Source organism: Panthera onca, chromosome D4 (genome assembly GCF_046562875.1).
Source record: "Panthera onca isolate mPanOnc1 chromosome D4, mPanOnc1 haplotype 2, whole genome shotgun sequence".
NCBI classification, from domain to species: domain Eukaryota; kingdom Metazoa; phylum Chordata; class Mammalia; order Carnivora; family Felidae; genus Panthera; species Panthera onca.
The window spans coordinates 73,116,269-73,129,319 of record NC_138351.1 but is presented as its reverse complement, the minus strand read 5'-3'; the positions used below and the strand labels follow the sequence as shown (position 1 = coordinate 73,129,319).

Below are 13,051 nucleotides of genomic sequence, written 5' to 3'. Positions count from 1 at the left end.
CATAAAAGCTACATGAAGAATCTCACAGATGTGATGTTGAACAAATAAAGCCGTACACAAAAGAGTAGATAATGTGTAATTCCATTTACATCAAAAACAAGATAGTGGTTACCTTTGGAAAGGTGATAATTGAGGGCATGAGAGGTTCTGGTGTGTGGTTAATGTTTGATTTCTTAACCTTTGCACCAGTTATCCAGGAGTGTTTACTTTCTGGTGATTCATTGAGCTTGGACACTTTAGATTTGTACATTTATCTGTGTGTTATACTTCAATTAAAAGGATTTTGAGAGGCGCCTGGGTGGCTCAGTCAGTTAAAAATCCGACTTCAGCTCAGGTCATGATCTCACAGCTCGTGAGTTGGAGACTCGTGTCGGGCTCTGCTGACAGCTCAGAGCCTGGAGCCTGCTTCAGATTCTGTGTCTCCCTCTCTCTCTGCCCCTCCTCCACTCATGCTCTGTCTCTCTCTCTCAAAAATAAACATTAAAAAAATTTTTTAAAGGATTTTGAAAAATGTAATTCAGCAAGGAGCTATAAACCATTCTTGGTGCTTAACCTAGCTGATTATTCGATCCTAGTAAGTAAGACCTGTTGTCAAGTACTCAAGATACCATGAACTGGGTGTCACAATGTAACCCTCCTGCACATGTACGGCATTTCTCTAACCGTGGCATACCTATAGGAAAAATAGTACCTTCAACAAAACAAAAAGCACAAACTGTTTTCCAGTAAATTTTACATTTTTGAACAATTTTACACCCAACTCATTCAGAAAAGTTCTCATTAATAGTTTTGTTTTGCAACTATAAGCCTGATCATATGGGCTATTTGATGTCTAATCCCATATATCCACCAAGAAAAGCCAGAAAGACCCCTAGCTCACTAGCATCCTTAAAGGAAGAGACTTTATACAAAAGGCTTAGCAAAACTTCTTGTCGTTAAGATTCTCAAATATATACTAATCAGTGTGATGAACCCCCATGTACCCAATACCCACTGCAACCAGTGACTGATTTGGTTTCATCTATTCCTCTCATTCCTTGGATGATTTTGAAGCAAGTCCCAGTCATCATATGATGTCATCTGTAAACACTTAAGTATGTGTAAGTACGTATGTTGTAGTTGCTGATGAAGTCTTTCAATACAGTCTATAGCTTTCCTTTCCATCATTTTGATGTTGTTCCCTTGCAACTTAATTGTTGAAGAAATTGAGCTATTTACTATGTAAAAATTCAGTCTGGATTTCACTGAGCATGTATGTCCCATGATTTTACTTCTTTAATGTCTCCCCACTTCAGATTTTCTGTAAATTGGAAGCTACTGCTTTCCTCACCTTCCTCCTGACCTCCCTCCTTTTTTGGGGGTGGGGAGAGAGAAGAATACTTCATAGATAGCATTGGGCATTTAAATGTGTCAAAATGGTACTAGCCATTGTTGACTATCCTATAAATTCATTAATTTGTAAGGATAACAAAATGGCAAAGTTCTGTCCTGCCTCTTGCATTTATTATTGTGATTACTTTTATATAATAAGAGAAACTTCCCATGTCAACAGACAAGGTAAACACTTGATTCTTGGCCTTTACTTGCCTGTTTTCAAAATGATTGTTTTGTTTTCTGTCATCCTCCAAAACTTCATTTGCCTTGGTGTTTTTTTTTAAGCCTGTGCTTTTGTGAAAAATTTCAAACATTTGTGAAAGTAGAAAGCTTAGTATAAGAAACTTCATGTTTCTGTCACCTAACTTGTACAATTCACATTCAGTGTTTTCTATACCCATGCACACTCTCTCCTTCCACTTGGAAGATTATTAATAATTTAAACCACTTTATATAATAGTTTTCAAACTGGTAAAAAAGTTTATAGTATTTTTTAATTGTTTATTGTGAGAGGGGGTGGGGGGAGGGGCAGAAAGAGAGGGAGAGAGAATCCCGAGCAGGCTCCACACTGTCCTCACAGAGCCCATTGTGGGGTTCGATCTCAGAAACCATGAGATCATGACCTGAGCTGAAATCAAGGGTCAGACCAACTGAGCCATTTAAGTGCCCTTGTTTATTTTATAGTATTTTTAAAAGTCTACCTAATTCGTAATTTTAGTCATTTTTTAATATCTTTTTTTTTCAGTTGTGCCTTTCTGTTTCTTCAGCCATCTTGCCAGAAGTATTTTTAAAGAACTTGCTTTTCGTTGTTTTGATCTCCCAAATAAATTTGTTTTTTAGCTTGTTAATGCTTTATTATTTTTATACTACCTTTGATTTTATTTTGTGTTTCTTCTGGAAAAGATTTTTGGTATATTAATCATAGCTGTATACTCCAATTTCCTAGTTTATCCTAAGGATTTCTACTGCATATCTATTCTTTGTGACAAAAGCAATAAATATGAGAAAATATAAGAGAGATAAAATGATTTGAGTAGGAATAAAAACTTACTTTTTTTAAAAAAGGTGCGGGGGCGGGGCGCCTGGGTGGCGCAGTCGGTTAAGCGTCCGACTTCAGCCAGGTCACGATCTCGCGGTCTGTGAGTTCGAGCCCCGCGTCAGGCTCTGGGCTGATGGCTCAGAGCCTGGAGCCTGTTTCCGATTCTGTGTCTCCCTCTCTCTCTGTCCCTCCCCCGTTCATGCTCTGTCTCTCTCTGTCCCACAAATAAATAAAAAAAAAAAAAAAAAAAAAAAAAAAAAAAGGTGCGGGGGGTGCACCTGGGTGGTTCAGTCAGTTGAGTGTCCAACTCTTGATTTCCTCTCAGGTCATGATCCCTGGGTCACAAGATTTAGCCCCACATCAGGCTCTGTTCTGAACATGGAGCTTAAGATTCTCTCTCCCTCTGCCCCTCTCCCCTGCTCATGCTTGCTCTCTAAAATTAAAAAAAATAATAAGAAAGTTTAGGATGTCCCAATGATTCTCTCACCCCCCATACCTCTTACTGTTGTAGTTTTATGTAGACCAATTTCATAGACACATATATTTTCTGGGAAGCTTCAAGTTGAAAAGTTACTCTAGCCATGCCATCAAGGAACATAGTAATGGTGCAAAGGCCTGGTGTGTCTTTTGTTGTAGCTTTGATGCTGGCTTACAAATTAGTTCTAAAGAATCTACCTGATTTTTCTTCTCTGCCTCTTCCTCCTTTGGGTAACAGGAAATTTTTTCTTCAGATTTCAGTATCAGCTCAGCTATGTGCTTGGAACAGGTTGGTTGGTTCTCAGATACTATGAAAAATGTGGCTTGTGTGACTTCCAAGGCAATGTTCTCTGTGTTGACAGAAAGCTAGTTTACATCCACTTTCAGGTCACAGCAAGGCCCCTTTTTGGCAATAGAATATTAGGCTGATGAAACCTGACTTGGTTATCTGTAACAACTTCCTGGCAGCAGTAGGTGACTTCAGAGTGCATACTGTAGTTGGTTATTATTGTCTTTGCATGATCATTTGGTTAATAGCCGTTTTTTGTACTAGACCATAAACTCCATGAAGACAAAGTCATGGTGCTGTTTTAAAAGCCAGCATTGTATGTCCAGAACCAACTGCACTACCCTGTGTACTTAAGAAATACTGGTTAAACAAGTAAATATATATATATATATATGTATATATATATATATATATATACATATATATATATATGTATATATATATATATGTGTGTGTATATATATGTGTATATATATATATACATACATATATATATACACACACACACACATATATATATATGAAGAATCTACCTGATTTATTGATATCTAGTGTTTTTAAACATCTCTCAATAGGGTCCAAGAACAGTGGCTATCAGTTTCAGATTTTCCAAAACAAGCATAAGATCTGTATATTCAAAACATGGCTTCCAAGGTTTTTTTCTTTAAACACACACACACACACACACACACACACACGCACACACACACACACACACACACACACACACAAAACAGATCTTCAAGCTACAAAATTGTTTGCTTGTGTGCCTGATGTATGACAAGTTAGCTCACTTTTAGATTAATTACTGTGGGGGCACCTGGGTGGCTCAGTTGGCTCAGGTCATGATCTGATGGGTTGAGTTTGAGTCCCGCATCAGGCTCTGTGCTGACAGCTTAGAGCCTGGAGACTGCTTCGGATTCTGTGTCTCCCTCTCTGCCCCTTCCCCTCTCACACCCTGTCTCTCTGTCTCAAAAATAAATAAACATTAAAAAAAAATTTTTTTAGGGTGCCTGGGTGGCTCAGTTGGTTAAGCATCCAACTTCAGCTCAGGTCATGATCTCATAGTTTGTGAGTTTGAGCCCTGCTATCAGGCTCTGTGCTGCCAGCTCTCAGAGCCTGGAGCCTGCTTTGGATTCTGTGTCACCCTCTCTCTCTCTGTTCCTCCCCGGCTCACACTCTGTGTCTGTCTGTCTGTCTGTCTCTCTCTCTCTCTCAAAAATAAATAAACATTAAAAAATTTTTTCTTTTAATTTTTTTCAGATTAATTACCCTGAATTCTCACAAATAAAGGCATGAAGATTAAAGAGATTACAGGATTCTAATGATAACCCCTGTTCAGTAAGTAGCAGTTTTTCCTTAAAGCACCCATGCAGAGACCAGCATATGGTAGATTATCTGTTGAATAAATAAAGAGTTGCCATTGCCTTGCAGTGGTAGGAGTTTATGGTGGAACCAGCCCTAAATCCTTTACCTTGGCAGTGCCCATCCTCCATTCCTGAACTAAAAATACTAAGACCATTATAGATAGAACCCTGGTGTTTTCTGGTAACTTTGCAAACTGGCTATTATAGACCAACAATCTTGTCTAAACCAAGCGGCCAGCTGATTAATGAAATACACAGAAAGCTGAATAAATACAGAAGGAAGTGGGGGGGGGGCCCTGCCTCAACCCACAAAAATACCTACTCTCCACATCAGGGCTTCGGGAATTTTGTGACAAACTCCCAACAGCACAATTATCGTTTACGGTATTTGTGTTTGCAGTATTTGCAGATCCCTACCCTTACTGAGACTGTTGCTTCTAACCTATACATTTTTGGGGTAGCCATAATTTCTTCAATGATGTCCCCCAGAAGCAAAGGTTTCCTACATCTGGTCAGTCCCAAGGAACCCAAAACATTCCCCTGCGTAATGTATTAGATAGTTGGTTTCTTTTCCGCTTGACTTGTACATGGCTGCCTTCTGTGTCCTCACGGTCGTGTGTGTGTGTGTGTGTGTGTATGTGTGTGTGTATGTCTTTCTGTATAAGCACACCAGTCATATTGGATTAGGGCCCACCCATCTGACCTCATTTTACTTTAATTACAGCTTTAAAGGCCCTATCTCCAAATATAGTTACACTCTAAGGTACTGGAGGACTTTAACATGAATTTGGTGGGTGGGTGAGGGTGGGGGCACAAATCAGTCCATAACACATTTTCCCCTAGGAGTGCATGACCCTGCTAAGAGAATCTTCAGGACCTTAGGAGCCAGAGTTTCAGAAAAACTGTCTTTTCCTTAATCTTACTATCTGTGGTCTGTGCTATCTGTGTAGGAAAAAAATTCAGAATTGAGACTACAGAGGTTTGAAAGTAAAATTTTTTAATTGTTAAAAACATAATTCTCATACAAAAATAGACACGAGTTAAAGTTTTATTTAACTCAATGAAGGAGCTGGCAGGATGACAAGCTGTGTAGAAAAGAACTACGTTTCATGTAATCAGTGGGAAAAGAAATTCTAAAATGAAATTTCTAATTTAGATATAAAACCAGCTAATCTTCAAGCAATTAAACCACAACACTTGGGGTTCTCTTCTCTACTGGACATAGATGTGTTTTTTTAAGTTTATGTATTTGCGAGAGAGTATGAGCAAGCTGGGGAGGGCAGAGAGAGAGGGGAAAAGAGTGAATGTGAGAAATAAGCCCACTGACCCAATCAAAGGAGGGACATGGAGACTCAGCACAGTGAAGCCAGGCTTTAATCAACATTGTTGCAAGAGCCGTGTCTGATGGACAGGCACACTCTGGTAGGTTAGTCTCCTAGTGTGCAGGTCCCTCCCCTGATTCCTCATTGGCTGAGGACTACAGAGGCTACACCATTAGCCGGAAGTTGCCTATGCCCATGTAAGGCAAAAAGTAGTCTGATTGGAACAAATGTACATCCCCTCACATGATGCAGAAACTTCAGTTCTTTGGCACATGCTCATTGCAGGGCCCACGTGAAGAACCAGGAAGTGAAGTGTCTAAGGATTTGGGACTCCATTGTTGGGAGAGGTTCGTACATATTTCCAATAGGTTGTAAACCTATTAACTAGACAGCACAGCTTTTTGTTTTATTTCTGAAAGTGAAACCTTTCACTTCTCGCAGAGAATCCCAAGCAGGATCCGTGCTGTTAGCACAGACCCTGACATGGGGCTCGATCTCATCAATATGAGATCGTGACCTGAGCTGAAATCAAAAGTCAGATGATTAATCCACTGAGCCACCCAGGCACCCCTCTACTGGATATATATGCTTTCTCAAATCACACCTTAATGGCATTCTATAAGTTAACCTCTAACATTACAGGATTGTTAGTCACATAATCGTCCATTGTGTACTAATTCAAAGCTTTAGATCCTTTCCTGCATACATAAAATCACCACTTAGAATCTAATACATGTTGTCCTTCATCCTGAGTCTCCTTGAACAACTTTGCCAGCCATGGATCTTAAATACTTCTGAGGACTGACTTCTGGCATGATGTCATAAGGTGCTCCACTGACCTGCTCCCCAGTAAAAGTGAAGCTACAAAAAAAAAAAAGGGGGGGGGGGGACAAGGGGACTCCAGAAATGTTCCTAAAGGCAAACAGCACATAAGGAAACATTTATTGAAGAACAGCTAGGTAAGAAAACATAATAAGAAAGGTGAGAGTCTGTGGTATTTGAACCAAGATGGCAACCTGTCCCCAGGTCCCACACTGCTGAGACCCAGAACATCCCCAGTAGCAGAACAATACCTTTTCTCATCCTTCTCACAGCCACCTATTGCTGACACTAAGTCCAAGTGTGGTCAAGAAGTAGGGACCTTCTTCTACTCAGCCCCTCTTTGTGGAACGGAGGCTCTTCCTCAGGTGTGGCATGTTGAGAATACTGGGTCCCTGTCACTTTTGCCCTGGCTTGTGACACAATGGTTCCATGCCAGGAAAGGCAAGCCAAGAGGACCTTAGGCTGCTCCCCGTTGACACAGACTCCCCCTTTGACAAAACTTGAGTCAGGCTCTTTTTTTTTTTTTTTAATGTTTACTTATTTTGAGAGAGAGAGAAGGTGTGCACGGGACAGCAGCAGAGAGAGGATCCCAAGCAGGCTCTATGCTGTCAGTGTGGAGCTGGACACAGAGCTCAGGAACCGAGAGATTGTGACCTAAGCCGAAATCAGGAGTCAGACTAAGCCACCCAGGCACCCCTAGTCGGACTCTTTATTCTCAAATAGACCTCATCCTTGGGCCTGTCCTCATGAGCCCAATTTTTACCAGAATCCTGTTAAATCAGTTTAGGGAGAATCCTTTGTTTTCATTAGCCTGACTTTGCTATTCTTCTGTCTTCATTAGGGTGACTTTTATTTTTCCAGGAGTCTCCTGTGTAGGTAAATAGTTTGATTTTTCATATAAGATCTTAAAGAAATACTCATCAAGTTTTCAGTGGAAAACAATAATTTTTGCCCTTGAGTCTTGAGTCTTCCCCTTAAAATCCTTACCTTGCTATTTACACCATTCCTGGACTGTGATATTGTGACCTTCACCCAATCCTAACCAAGATTCCCCCCTCCCATTCCTTCTTTGAAAAATCTGTCTTAAATCAAACTTCCACCTAATTCTGACCTTACTCCCTCTATCTGAGACCATCTGAGACACAGCCAAAGCTTTTTCAAAGCTTGCTGAGGTAAGCAGTAAACTAGCTTTGTCTTTTCAATAGGTTTGTTGGTGAAATTTGAAGATCTGATTTTTGACACTGCTTTTGCATAGAAAATTTGATTTTACTTTGATTTTATGTTTATTTAAGGAGTCTTGAAATTATAGAGACACTGCACCCCACACACCCACATTTACGTAGCTCTAGTGCCCACCCATATTTCCCTCCAGGAGGCCTGTGCCTGGTTTCCTCATGATTTGGAGGAAATTCTGGTCAACCAGGATGAAGAATCTTGTATGCCAAAACATGTGTATTAAGTTCAGCTTAATTTTACTGTTGCCTTTTATGTGTCAGATTCTGTGTTGGGCACAGAGATAAATAAAGCATATCTGCTACTGAGCTCACAGTATAATCAGAGAGGCAGACACATATACAAATAAGTATAATAAGAAGACCTAAATGTCAGGATGAATTAGGATGAAATGTTATGAGGAAACACATAGATGAGGTATCCGGGGCGCCTGGGTGGCTCAGTCAGTTAAGTGTCCAACTCTTGATTTCAGCTCAGGTCATGATCTCACGGTTCGTGAGTTCACTGTACTGACCTCGCTGAACGTGCTTGGGATTCTCTCTCTCTGCCCCCCTCTCTCTCTTCCCCTTCCCCACTTGTGCACGTTCACACATGCTTTCTCTCTCTCAAAATAAACAAATAAATTAAAAAAAAAAAAAAGGGCATCCAATTCAGTGTGGGCTGTAGGAAAGGCTTCCGGGAGGAGGGGAAACCTGAACAGGGTATCTACAAGAGGCAGGAAAAAGCCAGATGGATGAGAAGAAGGGCATCCAGACAATGGGGAGAGCATGGTACCAAGCTGAAAAGCAGCATGGTGTGAATGGAAAGCTAACATTTAAGTATTGCCAATTTTAGGAGCTTAAAAAGTCTGCAGCTAGGAAGAACATGAAGCTAGAAACATGGGTGGAGTCTTGATTTTATCTTGTGCACAATAGAGAGCCGTGAAAGTGCTTTAATCAACTATGCTGTCCAGTATGGTAGCCACCAGCCATGTGTGGCTTATTTGAAATGTGGCTAGTCCAAATTGAGATGTGCTGTAAGTTCAAAATAAACCCTCGATTTGGAAGACTCTGTACGAAAGAAGAGTGTTAAATATCTCATTAATAACTTCATATTGATTAAATGCTTAAATAAGACTTTGGTACATTGGGTTAAATAAAATACATTATTAAGGGGCGCCTGGGTGGCCCAGACGGTTAAGCGTCCGACTTCGGCTCATGTCATGATCTCACAGTTCGTGGGTTCAAGCCCTGCCATCAGGGTCTATGCTGACAGCTCAGAGCCTGGAGCCTGTTTTGGATTCTGTGTCTCCCTCTCTCTCTGCCCCTCCCCCACTCGCTCTATCTCTGTCTCAAAAACAAATAAACATTTTTTAAAAATTTTAAATAAAATACATTATTAAAATTAATTTCATCTGTTTTTTAAAATGTGACTGCTAGAAAATTGTGAATTACACGTGAGGTTCAAATTTGTGGCTTACATTATATTTCTGTTGAGAAGTATGGCTTTAACTCCTTGGATGAAGACAGAAAAAGGTTGAGAGTATGATTGCTGAAGCCAGACTACCCGGGTTCAAATCTTAGCTCTCCCGTTTAAGAGCTGTGTGATCCTGGGCACATTTCTTAGTTTCATAGTATATTAGTTTGCTAGCTGCCACAACAAAATACCACAAACTAGGTGGTTTAAACAACAGAAATTTATCTTTTTACAGTTCTGGAAGCTGGAAGTCTCAGACCAAGTTGTCAGCAGATTTAGTTTCCCCTGAGGCCTCTCCCCTTGGCTGGCAGACCATCCTCTTGCTGTGTTCTCACATGGCCTCTCTGTGTGTATGCATCCCTGGTCCGTTCCTCTTATTCGGACACCAGTCCTGTCGGATTAGGGCCCCACCCTCGTGACCTCATTTAACCTTAATGTTCTCCTTGAAGACCCCCATCTCCAGATACAGTCACATTGATGGTTACGGCTTCCACATATGAATTTTGGGGAACACAATTCAGTCCACTGCACTTGGTCCTTTGGTTGCCTCTCTATAAAATAAAAAGGCACCTGGCTGGCTCACTTAGTACAGCATGCGACTCCTATCTCAGGGTTGTGAGCTCAAACCCCACGTTGGGTGTAGAGCTTACTTAAAAAGAAAATGAGGATCATAATAATGCCCTTCTCATATAGCTGTTGTGAGGCATTAATGAGTTACTGTTTATAAAGTACTTAGGATAATCCTGTAATACCATAAACGTTATCTAAAGTTACCTATTATTGAACAGTCATCCAACAGTCCAGGAAATGATCCAAAAGCTCTACATTTACCTCCAGTGAATAGCTACATCCCCTTTCCCTGAGATCCTAAGGTTGTAGCCCCGATACAAGAATGAAGTTAGAAAATCCAGTTGAAGAGAAAGGTTGCTATGTTCCTTTGTCTCTGCCATAAGACCTAATTATCTTAGCTAGGTGTTTGGAAGAAGCCAAAGATGTCTTAAACTGGGGAAGCGGGTCCCCACCCCATAATAAGATGATATTATACCATCATCTTACAGAAATGTCAGCTAAACAGTGGTTTGGCCACAAAACGATGGAAATTAGCATAAAGCCAGAGAAACCTTCATGGTTTCATGCCACGTTCCTACTCTGACACCAGGCAACCCACACACGGTCTAGCGGGTCATCTGGAATTAATGATCTCAGTGGGCATGAAAGGGTCAGGTGGACAAGGAAACCCTGCCCATCTATCTCAGACCCAAAGCCTGAAATCTAGAATGTCTTCACAATAAAGTGTTTCTTATCCTAAAGTCACCGTCCTCATAGAACCAGATACGCCCTCCACCTAGGCCAGGAATTTGAATTTAAGTAAGGTACTGTCAGCACGGTAAAGCCTCTGCGGATATTCTTGGCACTGTTTTTTTCCTATTTAGAGCAGTTTTTCCTCAACTCTTCCTTATTCTCCTTTGATAAACTTACAACACCCCCCACAGCACCCTTTAGGCTCATTAGACAGTTTATACTAATGTAAACATCACGGCTAAAAACAAAGCAATGGCAATTTTTGAGAACAAATGTATTTTGGTCTTTAAACACTTTGTGTTTTTATGTATGTATGTATGTATGTATGTATGTATGTATGTATATATGTATGTATGTATGTATTTAAATATGAAATTTATTGCCAAATTGGTTTCCATACAACACCCAGGGCTCATCCCAACAGGTGCCCTCCTCAGTGCCCATCACCCACTTTCCCCTCCCTCCCACCCCCATCAACCCTCAGTTTATTCTCAGTTTTTAAGAGTCTCTTATGGTTTGCCTCCTTCCCTGTCTGTAACTTTTTTTTTTCCCTTCCCCTCCCCCGTGGTCTTCTGTTAAGTTTCTCAAGTTCCACATATGAGTGAAAACATATGATATCTGTCTTTCTCTGACTGACTTCTTTCACTTAGCATAATACCCTCCAGTTCCATCCCTGTTGTTGCAAATGAAGAGGATTTCATTCCTTCTCGTTGCCAAGTAGTATTCCATTGTATATATAAACCACAACTTCTTTAGCCATTCATCAGTGGATGGACATGTAGGCTCTTTCCATAATTTGGCTATTGTTGAGAGTGCTGCTATAAGCATTGGGGTGCAAGTGCCCCTATGCATCAGCACTCCTGTATCCCTTGGGTAAATTCCTAGCAGTGCCATTGCTGGGTCATAGGGTAGATCTATTTTTAATTTTTTGAGGAACCTCCCCACTGTTTTGCAGAGCGGCCGCAGCAGTTTGCAATCCCACCAACAGGGCAAGAGGGTTCCCGAAAAGCTTCGTGTTTTTAATCTTAGTAAGGTAGTATCGGTGTGAGTGCTGAGTGTACTGGCTTCCACAACAAGCCTTGTGTCTTATGTACGTGGAAGGCACAGCCTGCCTCTATTTGGTTTCTGTGGCCCGAGGTGCAGACAAATCAGCTTGGCCTCATACGTTGATGGAAATGATACAGTGGCATACGAAACCGGGTCTCTTCTTTACGATTAACAGGGAACTACTTCATCCCTAGATTTCCAGTGTGATTTTCTAAATGTTTTCTTATGCAACTGACAAGCGTATCACTTAAGCTGTTCTTGAGGCATTTTCTGGCAAAGACTGAAAATCAGGAAGGAAGAATTTCCCTCCCACCCTGAGTTTCACAAAGGAAATTCGGGTCTACCTCCCCACACACAAGGAAAAGTTAGCCTGAGTTTATCCAGCAGCTGGACTAGAATGAGGTTGGAATTTGTTTTTCTTGGAAACCACTTTCAAAATTCTTGTCCTTTAGAACATCATCAAGATGAGCAAATGAAAAGACATTCAAATATCAACTGGAATAATCTAGAAATCAATTTTTGTAACACATGCTTAAAGGAATGAACAAGGTTGGTATTTGAGCCTTTATAGCTCAGATTCAATGTCTTCAGGGCTTCAATTCTATATTCCAAACAAAACAAGCTCAATTGCAAGCTAGCCATTTTTGAAAAGTTTGAAAATGTTAGCCTCACCCTGAAGTAGGATAATAGTTTCTAAATTTGGCCGAGTGAATTTCTTTGACCACCCACAAACTTCAGTATGGAACTGCAGAAATTTGTACAAATTTAGCATTGGAGTTCAGATATTCATAAAAATAGGCAAATCAGTTTTCTACCTACCCCCTGATTACCATGATGGCCTGCAGTCCCCAGCAACCTGCCAGGGACTCTCAAACCAAGTCTTTGTCCGTGTGTGTGTGTGTGTGTGTGTGTGTGTGTGTGTGTGTATTAATTTTGAGAGAGACAGGGGAGGGGCAGAGAGAGGGAGACACAGGATCTGAAGCAGGCTCCATGCTGACAACAGAGTGCCCCCTGCGGGGTTTGAACTCACGAACCAAACCAAATCATGAGATCATGACCTGAGCCGAAGTTGGACGCTTAACCAACTGAGACACCCAGGTGCCCCAATTCTTTGTCCCTCTTAACCTCTTCCCTCGTCTGTTCAGTTTCTTCACCCCTCCCCCCTGCCCCCGAGATCTCTCTCTATCCACAATCCATTATCTATATCCATCCTCCGTTCTCTCCTGCTTTTTCCACCTCATCTCCTGTACTGGATTTTCCTTTCAGCCTTTAAAACATGCTCAAGTCTCTCCAATCTTAAAACAAGGAAATAAAACTCCCAAAG

The 13,051-nt window shown here is 41.0% G+C and overlaps 1 protein-coding gene across 2 annotated transcripts in view; it reads left to right on the top strand.

Annotated features, from left to right (window-relative positions):
• PTBP3 (polypyrimidine tract binding protein 3) overlaps positions 1 to 13,051 on the top strand; it is a 145,461-nt gene that overhangs the window by 128,216 nt on the left and 4,194 nt on the right. Inside the window, exon 16 of one of the 2 annotated variants that reach the window (XR_013551697.1) lies at positions 4,443 to 4,520. The gene's annotated coding sequence lies outside the window, so the exon portion shown is untranslated. Of the gene's footprint in view, positions 1 to 4,442; positions 6,765 to 13,051 lie in introns of those variants that run through there. The other variant, XR_014135969.1, reaches the window with a different exon arrangement.